This window comes from Rhamphochromis sp. 'chilingali', assembly GCF_963969265.1.
Source record: "Rhamphochromis sp. 'chilingali' genome assembly, chromosome: 5".
NCBI classification, from domain to species: domain Eukaryota; kingdom Metazoa; phylum Chordata; class Actinopteri; order Cichliformes; family Cichlidae; genus Rhamphochromis; species Rhamphochromis sp. 'chilingali'.
Genome location: NC_137932.1, coordinates 22262462 through 22273550, shown reverse-complemented (window position 1 = coordinate 22273550; position 11089 = coordinate 22262462). Strand labels below are relative to the sequence as shown.

General features: G+C 42.3%; 1 protein-coding gene across 7 annotated transcripts in view; it reads right to left on the bottom strand.

Moving 5' to 3' along the window:
- Nucleotides 1-11089, bottom strand: part of LOC308396516 (uncharacterized protein) — a 112010-nt gene that overhangs the window by 18332 nt on the left and 82589 nt on the right. The gene's annotated exons all lie outside the window — the stretch shown is intronic.

The window sequence follows — 11089 nt, the reverse complement described above, 5'->3', positions numbered from 1 at the left end:
AGTTCAGTTCATGCTAGAAATGTGTTTTGGAGTTTGTACGTGTTTTGTCTCTAGGGGCCACCGCATATATTTATATATAAACATATATAAATAAAACCACTTGTTTTTACGTTAGTAATTCCTTTTGTGCATAATTTTATATTATTGTTAATAATAAATTAATTAAAGCAACAAAACAACCTGAAGAGCCGGTTCGGAGCCGAAAGAGCCGGCTCTTTTTAGTGAGCCGAACCGAAAGAGCCGGATCTCTAAAAAGAGCCGGAAATCCCATCACTACAAACCACAGGCCAATGAAACCTCAATACCCACTGTCTGCTGAAGCAAAAGCTGGAATCCGTCCAGTAATAGCAGACATGGAAAAAGCGGGAATCTTGATAAAGACAAAAACAACCTCGTGTTCTTCTCTCAACAGGTGATCCAGGAGATTTTTATTTTTTTTCTCCCCCCCTTTCTCACTGTCCCTCTCCCCTTCTGTTTTTCCTTTCCTTCCTCTTTCTTTCTCCCTTTCCTATCCCTCACTCATGTCTGTCCCGTCTGTAACATCTGAAAATAAAATATAATAAATAATAAAAACAAAGATCGACCAAATGGACCAATACGGCAATGCCACGATGATCCATTTGGCAAAGTAAATCCATTGGGTATCCTTGTTGGTCTTCAGACAACAATTCTGATGGCTAAAGAACCAAATGGGACAGGCAGAAAAAAAAAAAAGGAAAAGGTGGATGTGGAACAGATGATGAGCATCTGGTTCCTGCACTAAAGTTTCATTATTGTTATCATTTTTTTTTTTTGTAATTCTATTTAGAGTAGCGCTTGAACATGTCAGTTGATTTCAAGACACAATCTCATCCGGCTGCTCAACGAGCTGCTGTGGCCCACACTATGGGTTCAGTCCTTCAGGCCAAGCATTGGGTGGATACTAGAGGTGGGAATCACCATATATCCCACGATACGATATTATCACGATACTTAACGCACGATACGATATTATTGCAAAATTTAAAAATATTTTGCGATATTCAGATTCTGTACATGAAGGTAAACGTTATCAATATTCATTTTATCTAATATCAAAGTCTCACACTCAGTCTTTCTCTCATTTCAGTTTTATTGTTGACATACTGAATGGTTTGTATTACAGTCTAGTCCAACTTAACTGAATGCAACCATCTGGTACAATTATAGCTATTCTGAACTATGCAATATGAAAACTATGCAGCCCCTTCAGCAACTGAAGAATTTGAAAGTAAATTAAAACAAAATATAATTTTACATTAAATAAAAAAGTTTTAAACTTAATTAAAATAAAACATGTCTTAAATTAAAATAAGTAAACTGTCATGTTTATTGCTGCCAAAAAACAAGTTAAACACATTTGGACAGTGTCAGGATTCTTGCTCAGAAAAAGGATCAACATGCTCTGAAGTCAGAGTTCCAGTCCACAAAACTTTTTTTGTAACAAAATATCGATTTCTGCTGTCCCTGTATCGATACATTATTAGCAAACAAAATATCACGATACTACACAGTATCGATTTTTTCCCCCACCCCTAGTGGATACCATACTAAATCTTGAGTTTCGGCCTTTGCACTGCTCTGTAAACAAAGGGAAACGTTAAAAAAAAAAAAAAAGTTCAGCTTTAGACCACCAGAGTGGTTACATTTTCTAAACTCCTTTGACAAGCTTTCAAATCCCTGTTTGAGGGTAAAAGCTTGGTTTTACAGTTAAGGTTACAAAACCGGTTCAGGTCAGGGAGAAGGTGAAAGTTTATCAGATATTTTGTGATGGTTAAACTTAAGTCTTAGGAATGCACCGATGTCAATGAGTGGCCTCACAAAGACAGCCAAGGCTTTCCTCCCCACATCTGTCGAGATAGGATAAGAATGTATGCTTTAACTGAAAACTTGAGGTGACAAATCTTACAGATGTGGAGGTTTATTTTTTGCATACCCTGGTTTACTCCTGCAAACCTTGTTTAAACATTTACATAAAATGTTTTATGATTTTTTTGGTTTACATTATAGTTACGCAGAAAATTATAAAGAAAATTAAAGCTGCAAGCAGCGTTATGAGGGCCCTCGCACCCCCGGCGCGTCGAGCCACGCCCAACACCTAAAACCAGCACGTCCGATCTGATGTCACATTGATGGAATTCATGCATTTAACCACCAGCTAACATTTCAACTCATTCATTCATGATTAGTTAGTCGTTCCACTAGGTGGCGCTCTAACCATCATGTACAAATGGCATAACAAACATTTCCGAGCTCGAGTCTCATCACGCCTATGAGCTTTGGGAGAGATTGGACATTGTGTTTTTGAGTGACAGCAGATTACTGCTTTTTGGCGAGTGATTGAAACTCTATGTGCCGCCATGACCACCCCGTTTCCCTGAATGTAAAAAGCTTCGCAATTTAACATCACAAAGGTCTTTAGATTCCACACACAGGAGATCGCATCAATCTGATGAAATCCCTTGGAGGAGTTCGTCAAAGAAGGGTGCCTGAAAAGATGGGAAAATGTTGCCAAAATTGCACATTAATTTTAAAATGGCTGACTTCCTGTTGGATTTGGGATATTGCTCAAAGAGACTTTTTTGTACATCTTGATATCTCCTATAAGCTTACCAGGTTTCAGACTCATACATAAAACACAGAGCTGGGGCTGTGGTTTTGAAATTTTGTAGGGGGCGCTGTGGAGCCATTTCGCGCTATTCAATAAAAATGATCACATGACAACAAAGCCTTCATCCATTTGGAGGGGTGTGCTAAATTTAAAGCCTCTATATACTTTCCAAGCCCCTCAAAAGCCACTTCATCTTTCATGGTGGACCGCGTTGCCACCAGGGTGCGGCGTTCAGTTTAAAGTCACAATTTTTGCACTGAAGCATCACGAGGGACTGATGTTGATATTCACCGCTTTTGAGGTGGCCACGATGAACCTGTGAAAATCAGTACAACAAAATTAAAGCCATGAAATTTCCTGTTGCCACTAGGTGGCGCTGTCCGTATTCCCGACAATGGGCACATCAATCTGTTCAGGGCGGGTCTGACATCATGCCTGTAAAGTCTGGTACTGAACAGACTGGATTTCATTGAGTTATACTAATTTGTTTCTTCATGGCGTGACATCAAAGTTCGCCATGCTGCTGGGGTCACACCCTTTTGCGAAAACTCACAGTTTTCACTGTACCCCAAGACCAACTCCTTAAGGCTTTCCTGGAGAAATTTGAGGCTGCAGGTGTCACCCATCACTATACTGTACCCCAAAGTGTAAAACATGACATTTCCTGTTCCCACTAGGTGGCGCTGTCCCTGGTGTCAAATATGGCAGTTGAAATATGTTCAGGGGTGGAGCCTTATCATATGTGTTCACTTTGGTCAAGGTCAGAAAATGTATGACAAAATGAGAGGCAATAAGATTTTCATGGCGAGTCATCGAAATTCGCCATGGCGCCACGGCCTCATAGTATTGTGAAAACTCAAAAGCTCCGCAATTTAACATGGCCCAGGTGTGTAGTTGACACTGACCAAAGATGAAGCTTATACAACCAAATCCCAAGGAGGAGTTCGCAAAAGTTCGAGGCATGGAAATGGCAAAATTAGAGCCAAAATGTCACCTTCTCTTCCAAATGGCGAACTTCCTGTTGGGTTTGCATCAATGGGCCCACAGACTTTTTTGTTCGACTCGGCATGATACACATGTGTGCCAAATTTCATACATGTAGCTGAAACGATGTGGTCGTAGGGCTGCATTTAACAAGGCATAGGTGGCGCTGTAGAGCCATTTCCCAGTGCTCATATGTAAAACCATTAAAATACAAAATTTTTCACCAGACCTGGCATGTGTGCAAAATTTCATGAGTTTTTGAGCATGTTTAGGCCCTCAAAAAGGCCCTTGTTTTGCCTGAATAATAATAATAATAATAATTAAAGCTGCAAGCAGCGTTATGAGGGCCCTCGCACCCCCGGCACGTCGAGCCACGCCCAACACCTAAAACCAGCACCTCCGATCTGATGTCACATTGATGGAATTCATGCATTTAACCACCAGCTAACATTTCAACTCATTCATTCATGATTAGTTAGTCGTTCCACTAGGTGGCGCTCTAACCATTATGTACAAATGGCATAACAAACATTTCCGAGCTCGAGTCTCATCACGCCTGCGACCTTTGGGAGAGATTGGATATTGTGTTTTTGAGTGACAGCAGATTACTGCTTTTTGGCGAGTGATTCAAACTCTAAGTGCCGCCAAAACCACCCCTTTTCCCTGAACGTAAAAAGCTTCGCAATTTAACATCACAAAGGTCTTTAGATTCCACAAACTTCAGATCGGTCCAATCTGATGAAATCCCTTGGAGGAGTTCGTCAAAGTACGGTGCCTGAAAAGAGGGGAAAATGTCGCCAAAATTACACATTAATTTTAAAATGGCTGACTTCCTGTTGGATTTGGGATATTGCTCCAAGAGACTTTTTTGTACATCTTAATATCTTCCATAAGCTTACCAGGTTTCAGACTCATAGATAAAACACAGAGCAAGGGCTGATGTTTTGAAATATTGTAGGGGGCGCTGTGGAGCCATTTCGCGCTATTCAATGAAAATGATCACATGACAACAAAGCCTTCATCCATTTGGAGGGGTGTGCTAAATTTAAAGCCTCTATAGACTTTCCAAGCCCCTCAAAAGCCACTTCATCTTTCATGGTGGACTGCGTTGCCACCAGGGTGCGCCGTTCAGTTTAAAGTCACAATTTTTGCACTGAAGCATCACGAGGGACTGATGGTGATATTCACCGCTTTTGAGGTGGCCACGATGAACCTGTGAAAATCAGTACAACAAAATTAAAGCCATGACATTTCCTGTTGCCACTAGGTGGCGCTGTCCGTATTTTCGACAATGGGCACATCAATCTGTTCAGGGCGGGTCTGACATCATGCCTGTAAAGTCTGGTACTGATCAGACTGGATTTCATTGAGTTATACTAATTTGTTTCTTCATGGCGTGACATCAAAGTTCGCCATGCTGCTGGGGTCACACCCTTTCGCGAAAACTCACAGTTTTCACTGTAACCCAAGACCAACTCCTTAAGGCTTTCCTGGAGAAATTTGAGGCTGCAGATGTCACCCATCACTATACTGTACCCCAAAGTGTAAAACATGACATTTCCTGTTCCCACTAGGTGGCGCTGTCCTTGATGTCAAATATGGCAGTTGAAATATGTTCAGGGGTGGAGCCTTATCATATGTGTTCACTTTGGTCAAGGTCAGAAAATGTATGACAAAATGAGAGGCAATAAGATTTTCATGGCGAGTCATCGAAATTCGCCATGGCGCCACGGCCTCATAGTATTGTGAAAACTCAAAAGCTCCGCAATTTAACATGGCACAAGGGTGTAGTTGACACTGTCCAAATTTGAAGTTTATAGGACCAAATCCCAAGGAGGAGTTCGTTAAAGTACAAGGCATGGAAACGGTAAAATCAGAGCCAAAATGTCACCTTCAATCCAAAATGGCGGACTTCCTGTTGGGTTTAGGACATTGCCATAATAGACTTTTTTGTTCGACTCTGAACGTTATATAGGTGTACCGACTTTCAAACTTATAGGTCATACCCATACCGGGGGCTCGCGTTTTTCATTTTTCTAGGTGGCGCTACTGAGCTAATTTTCCCTGGCCATGTCTGAGAACATTAAAATACGTAAATTTTCACCAGACCTGACGCGTGTGCAAAATTTCATGAGTTTTCGAGCATGTTTAGGCTCTCAAACGGCCAATTCATTTGCCGAAATAATAATAATTAAAGCTGCAAGCAGCGTTATGAGGGCCCTCGCACCCCCGGCGTGTCGAGCCACGCCCAACACCTGAAACCAGCACGTCCGATCTGATGTCACATTGATGGAATTCATGCATTTAACCACCAGCTAACATTTCATCTCATTCAGTCATCATTATAGTCGTCCCACTAGGTGGCGCTCTAACCATTATAGACAAAGGGAATAACAAACATTTCCGAGCTCGAGTCTCATCACGCCTGCGACCTTTGGGAGAGATTGGACTTTGTGTCTTTGAGTGACAGCATATTACTGCTTTTTGGCCAGTGATTGAAACTCCACGTGCCGCCATGACCACCCCGTTTCCTTGAACGTAAAAAGCTTGGCAATTTAACATCACAAAGGTCTTTAGATTCCACACACTGGAGAATGGTTCAATATGATGAAATCCCTTGGAGGAGTTCGTCAAAGTATGAAGCCTGAAAAGAGGGGAAAATGTCGCCAAAATTACACATTAATTTTAAAATGGCTGACTTCCTGTTGGATTTGGGATATTGCTCCAAGAGACTTTTTTGTACATCTTGATATTTTCCATAAGCTTACCAGGTTTCAGACTCATAGATGAAACACAGAGCAGGGGCTGTTGTTTTGAAATTTTGTAGGGGGCGCTGTGGAGCAATTTCGAGCTATTCAATGAAAATGATCACATGACAACAAAGCCTACATCCATTTGGAGGTGTGTGCCAAATTTCAGGCCTCTATAAACTTTCCAAGCCCCTCAAAAGCCACTTCATCTTTCATGGTGAACCGCGTTGCCACCAGGGTGCGCCGTTCAGTTTAAAGTCACAATTTTTGCACTGAAGCATCACGAGGGACTGATGTTGATATTCACCGCTTTTGAGGTGGCCACGATGAACCTGTGAAAATCAGTACAACAAAATTAAAGCCATGACATTTCCTGTTGCCACTAGGTGGCGCTGTCCGTATTTCCGACAATGGACACATCAATCTGTTCAGGGTGGGTCTGACATCATGCCTGTAAAGTCTGGTACTGATCAGACTGGATTTCATTGAGTTATACTAATTTGTTTCTTCATGGCGTGACATCAAAGTTCGCCATGCTGCTGGGGTCACACCCTTTCGCGAAAACTCACAGTTTTCACTGTAACCCAAGACCAACTCCTTAAGGCTTTCCTGGAGAAATTTGAGGCTGCAGATGTCACCCATCACTATACTGTACCCCAAAGTGTAAAACATGACATTTCCTGTTCCCACTAGGTGGCGCTGTCCTTGATGTCAAATATGGCAGTTGAAATATGTTCAGGGGTGGAGCCTTATCATATGTGTGCTCTTTGGTCCAGATCGGAACATGTATGACAAAATGAGAGGCAATAAGATTTTCATGGTGAGTCATCGAAATTCGCCATGGCGCCACGGCCTCATAGTATTGTGAAAACTCAAAAGCTCCGCAATTTAACATGGCACAAGGGTGTAGTTGACACTGTCCAAATTTGAAGGTTATGAAATGAAACCCCAAGGAGGAGTTCGCAAAAGTTCGAGGCATGGAAATGGCAAAATTAGAGCCAAAATGTCACCTTCTCTTCCAAATGGCGGACTTCCTGTTGGGTTTGCGTCAATGGGCCCACAGACTTTTTTGTTCGTCTTGGCATGATACACATGTGTGCCAAATTTCATACATGTAGCTCAAACGATGTGGTCATAGGGCTGCATTTAACAAGGCATAGGTGGCGCTCTAGAGCCATTTCCCAGTGCTCATATGTAAAACCATTAAAATACAAAATTTTTCACCAAACCTGGCATGTGTGCAAAATTTCATGAGTTTTTGAGCATGTTTAGGCCCTCAAAAAGGCCCTTGTTTGGGGTGAATAATAATAATAATAATAATAATTAAAGCTGCAAGCAGCGTTATGAGGGCCCTCGCACCCCCGGCGCGTCGAGCCACGCCCAACACCTAAAACCAGCACGTCCGATCTGATGTCACATTGATGGAATTCATGCATTTAACCACCAGCTAACATTTCAACTCATTCATTCATGATTAGTTAGTCGTTCCACTAGGTGGCGCTCTAACCATTATGTACAAATGGCATAACAAACACTTCCAAGCTCGAGTCTCATCACACCTGAGACGTTTGGGAGAGATTGGACATTGTGTTTTTGAGTGACAGCAGATTACTGCTTTTTGGCGAGTGATTGAAACTCTAAGTGCCGCCATGACCACCCCGTTTCCCTGAATGTACAAAGCTTCGCAATTTAACATCACAAAGGTCTTTAGATTCCACAAACTTCAGATCGGTCCAATCTGATGAAATCCCTTGGAGGAGTTCGTCAAAGTAGGAAGCCTGAAAAGAGGGGAAAATGTCGCCAAAATTGCACATTAATTTTAAAATGGCTGACTTCCTGTTGGATTTGGGATATTGCTCCAAGAGACTTTTTTGTACATCTTGATATATCCTATAAGCCTACCAGGGTTCAGATTCATACATAAAACACAGAGCAGGGGCTGATGTTTTGAAATTTTGTAGGGGGCGCTGTGGAGCCATTTTGCGCTATTCAATGAAAATGATCACATAACAACAAAGCCTTAAGCACAATGGAGGTGTGCGCCAAATTTCAAGCCTCTATATTCTTTCCAAGCCCCTCAAAAGCCACTTCATTTTTCATGGTGAACAGCGTTGCCACCAGGGTGCGCCGTTCAGTTTAAAGTCACAATTTTTGCACTAAAGCATCATCAAGGACTGATGGTGATATTCACCGCTTTTGAGGTGGCCACTATGAACCTGTGAAAATCAGTACAACAAAGTGTAAGCCATGACATTTCCTGTTGCCACTAGGTGGCGCTGTCCGTATTTCCGACAATGGGCACATCAATCTGTTCAGGGTGGATCTGACATCATGCCTGTAAAGTCTGGTACTGATCAGACTGGATTTCATTGAGTTATACTAATTTGTTTCTTCATGGCGTGACATCAAAGTTCGCCATGCTGCTGGGGTCACACCCTTTCGCGAAAAGTCACAGTTTTCACTGTAACCCAAGACCAACTCCTTAAGGCTTTCCTGGAGAAATTTGAGGCTGCAGATGTCACCCATCACTATACTGTACCCCAAAGTGTAAAACATGACATTTCCTGTTCCCACTAGGTGGCGCTATCCCTGGTGTCAAATATGGCAGTTGAAATATGTTCAGGGGTGGAGCCTTATCATATGTGTTCACTTTGGTCAAGGACAGAAAATCTAAGACAAAATGAGAGGCAATAAGATTTTCATGGCGAGTCATCGAAATTCGCCATGGCGCCACGGCCTCATGGTATTGTGAAAACTCAAAAGCTCCGCAATTTAACATGGCATAAGGGTGTAGTTGGCACTGACCAAATATGAAGGTTATGAAATCAAACCCCAAGGAGGAGTTCGTCAAAGTTCGAGGCATGGAAATGGTAAAATCAGAGCCAAAATGTCACCTTCAATCCAAAATGGCGGACTTCCTGTTGGGTTTAGGACATTGCCATAATAGACTTTTTTGTTCGACTCTGAACATTATATAGGTGTACCGACTTTCAAACATGTAGGTCATACCCATACCGGGGGCTCGCGTTTTTCATTTTTCTAGGTGGCGCTACTGAGCTAATTTTCCCTGGCCATGTCTGAGAACATTAAAATACGTAAATTTTCACCAGACCTGACGCGTGTGCAAAATTTCATGAGTTTTCGAGCATGTTTAGGCTCTCAAACGGCCAATTCATTTGCCGAAATAATAATAATAATAATAATAATAATAATAAACAGAGCAATTACAATAGGGCCTTCGCACTGTCAGTGCTCGGGCCCTAATTAAAGCTGCAAGCAGCGTTATGAGGGCCCTCGCACCCCCGGCACGTCGAGCCACTGCCAACACCTCAAACCGGCACGTCCGATGTGATGTCACATTGATGGATTTCATGCTTTTAATCACCAGCTAACATTTCATCTTATTCAACCAGGATTATAGTCATGCCACTAGGTGGCGCTCTAACCATTATTGACAAATAGCATAACAAACATTTCCAAGCTCGAGTCTCATCACACCTGCGACCTTTGGGAGAGATTGGACATTGTGTTTTTTAGTGACAGCAGATTACTGCTTTTTGCGAGTGATTGAAACTCTACGTGCCGCCATGACCACCCCGTTTCCCTGAACGGAAAAAGCTTCGCAATTTAACATCACAAAGGTCTTTAGATTCTACACACTGAAGAATGCTTCAATATGATGAAATCCCTTGGAGGAATTCGTCAAAGTATGAGGCCTGAAAAGGGGGTAAAATGTCATCAAAATTACACATTAATTTTAAAATGGCTGACTTCCTGTTGGATTTGGGATATTGCTCCAAGAGACTTTTTTGTACATCTTGATATCTTACACAAGCTTACCAAGTGTCAGACTCATAGATGAAACACAGAGCAGGGGCTGATGTTTTGAAATATTGTAGGGGGCGCTGTGGAGCCATTTTGCGCTATTCAAGGAAAATGGTTACATGACAACAAAGCCTACATCCATTTGGAGGTGTGTGCCAAATTTCAAGCCTCTATAAACTTTCCAAGCCCCTCAAAAGCCACTTCATCTTTCATGATGAACCGCGTTGCCACCAGGGTGCGCCGTTCAGTTTAAAGTCACAATTTTTGCACTGAAGCATCACGAGGGACTGATGGTGATATTCACCGCTTTTGAGGTGGCCACGATCAACCTGTGAAAATCAGTACAACAAAGTTAAAGCCATGACATTTCCTGTTGCCACTAGGTGGCGCTGTCCGTATTTCCGACAATGGGCACATCAATCTGTTCAGGGCGGGTCTGACATCATGCCTGTAAAGTCTGGTACTGATCAGACTGGATTTCATTGAGTTATACTAATTTGTTTCTTCATGGCGTGACATCAAAGTTCGCCATGCTGCTGGGGTCACACCCTTTCGCGAAAACTCACAGTTTTCACTGTAACCCAAGACCAACTCCTTAAGGCTTTCCTGGAGAAATTTGAGGCTGCAGATGTCACCCATCACTATACTGTACCCCAAAGTGTAAAACATGACATTTCCTGTTCCCACTAGGTGGCGCTGTCCTTGATGTCAAATATGGCAGTTGAAATATGTTCAGGGGTGGAGCCTTATCATATGTGTTCACTTTGGTCAAGGTCAGAAAATGTATGACAAAATGAGAGGCAATAAGATTTTCATGGCGAGTCATCGAAATTCGCCATGGCGCCACGGCCTCATGGTATTGTGAAAACTCAAAAGCTCCGCAATTTAACATGGCACAAGG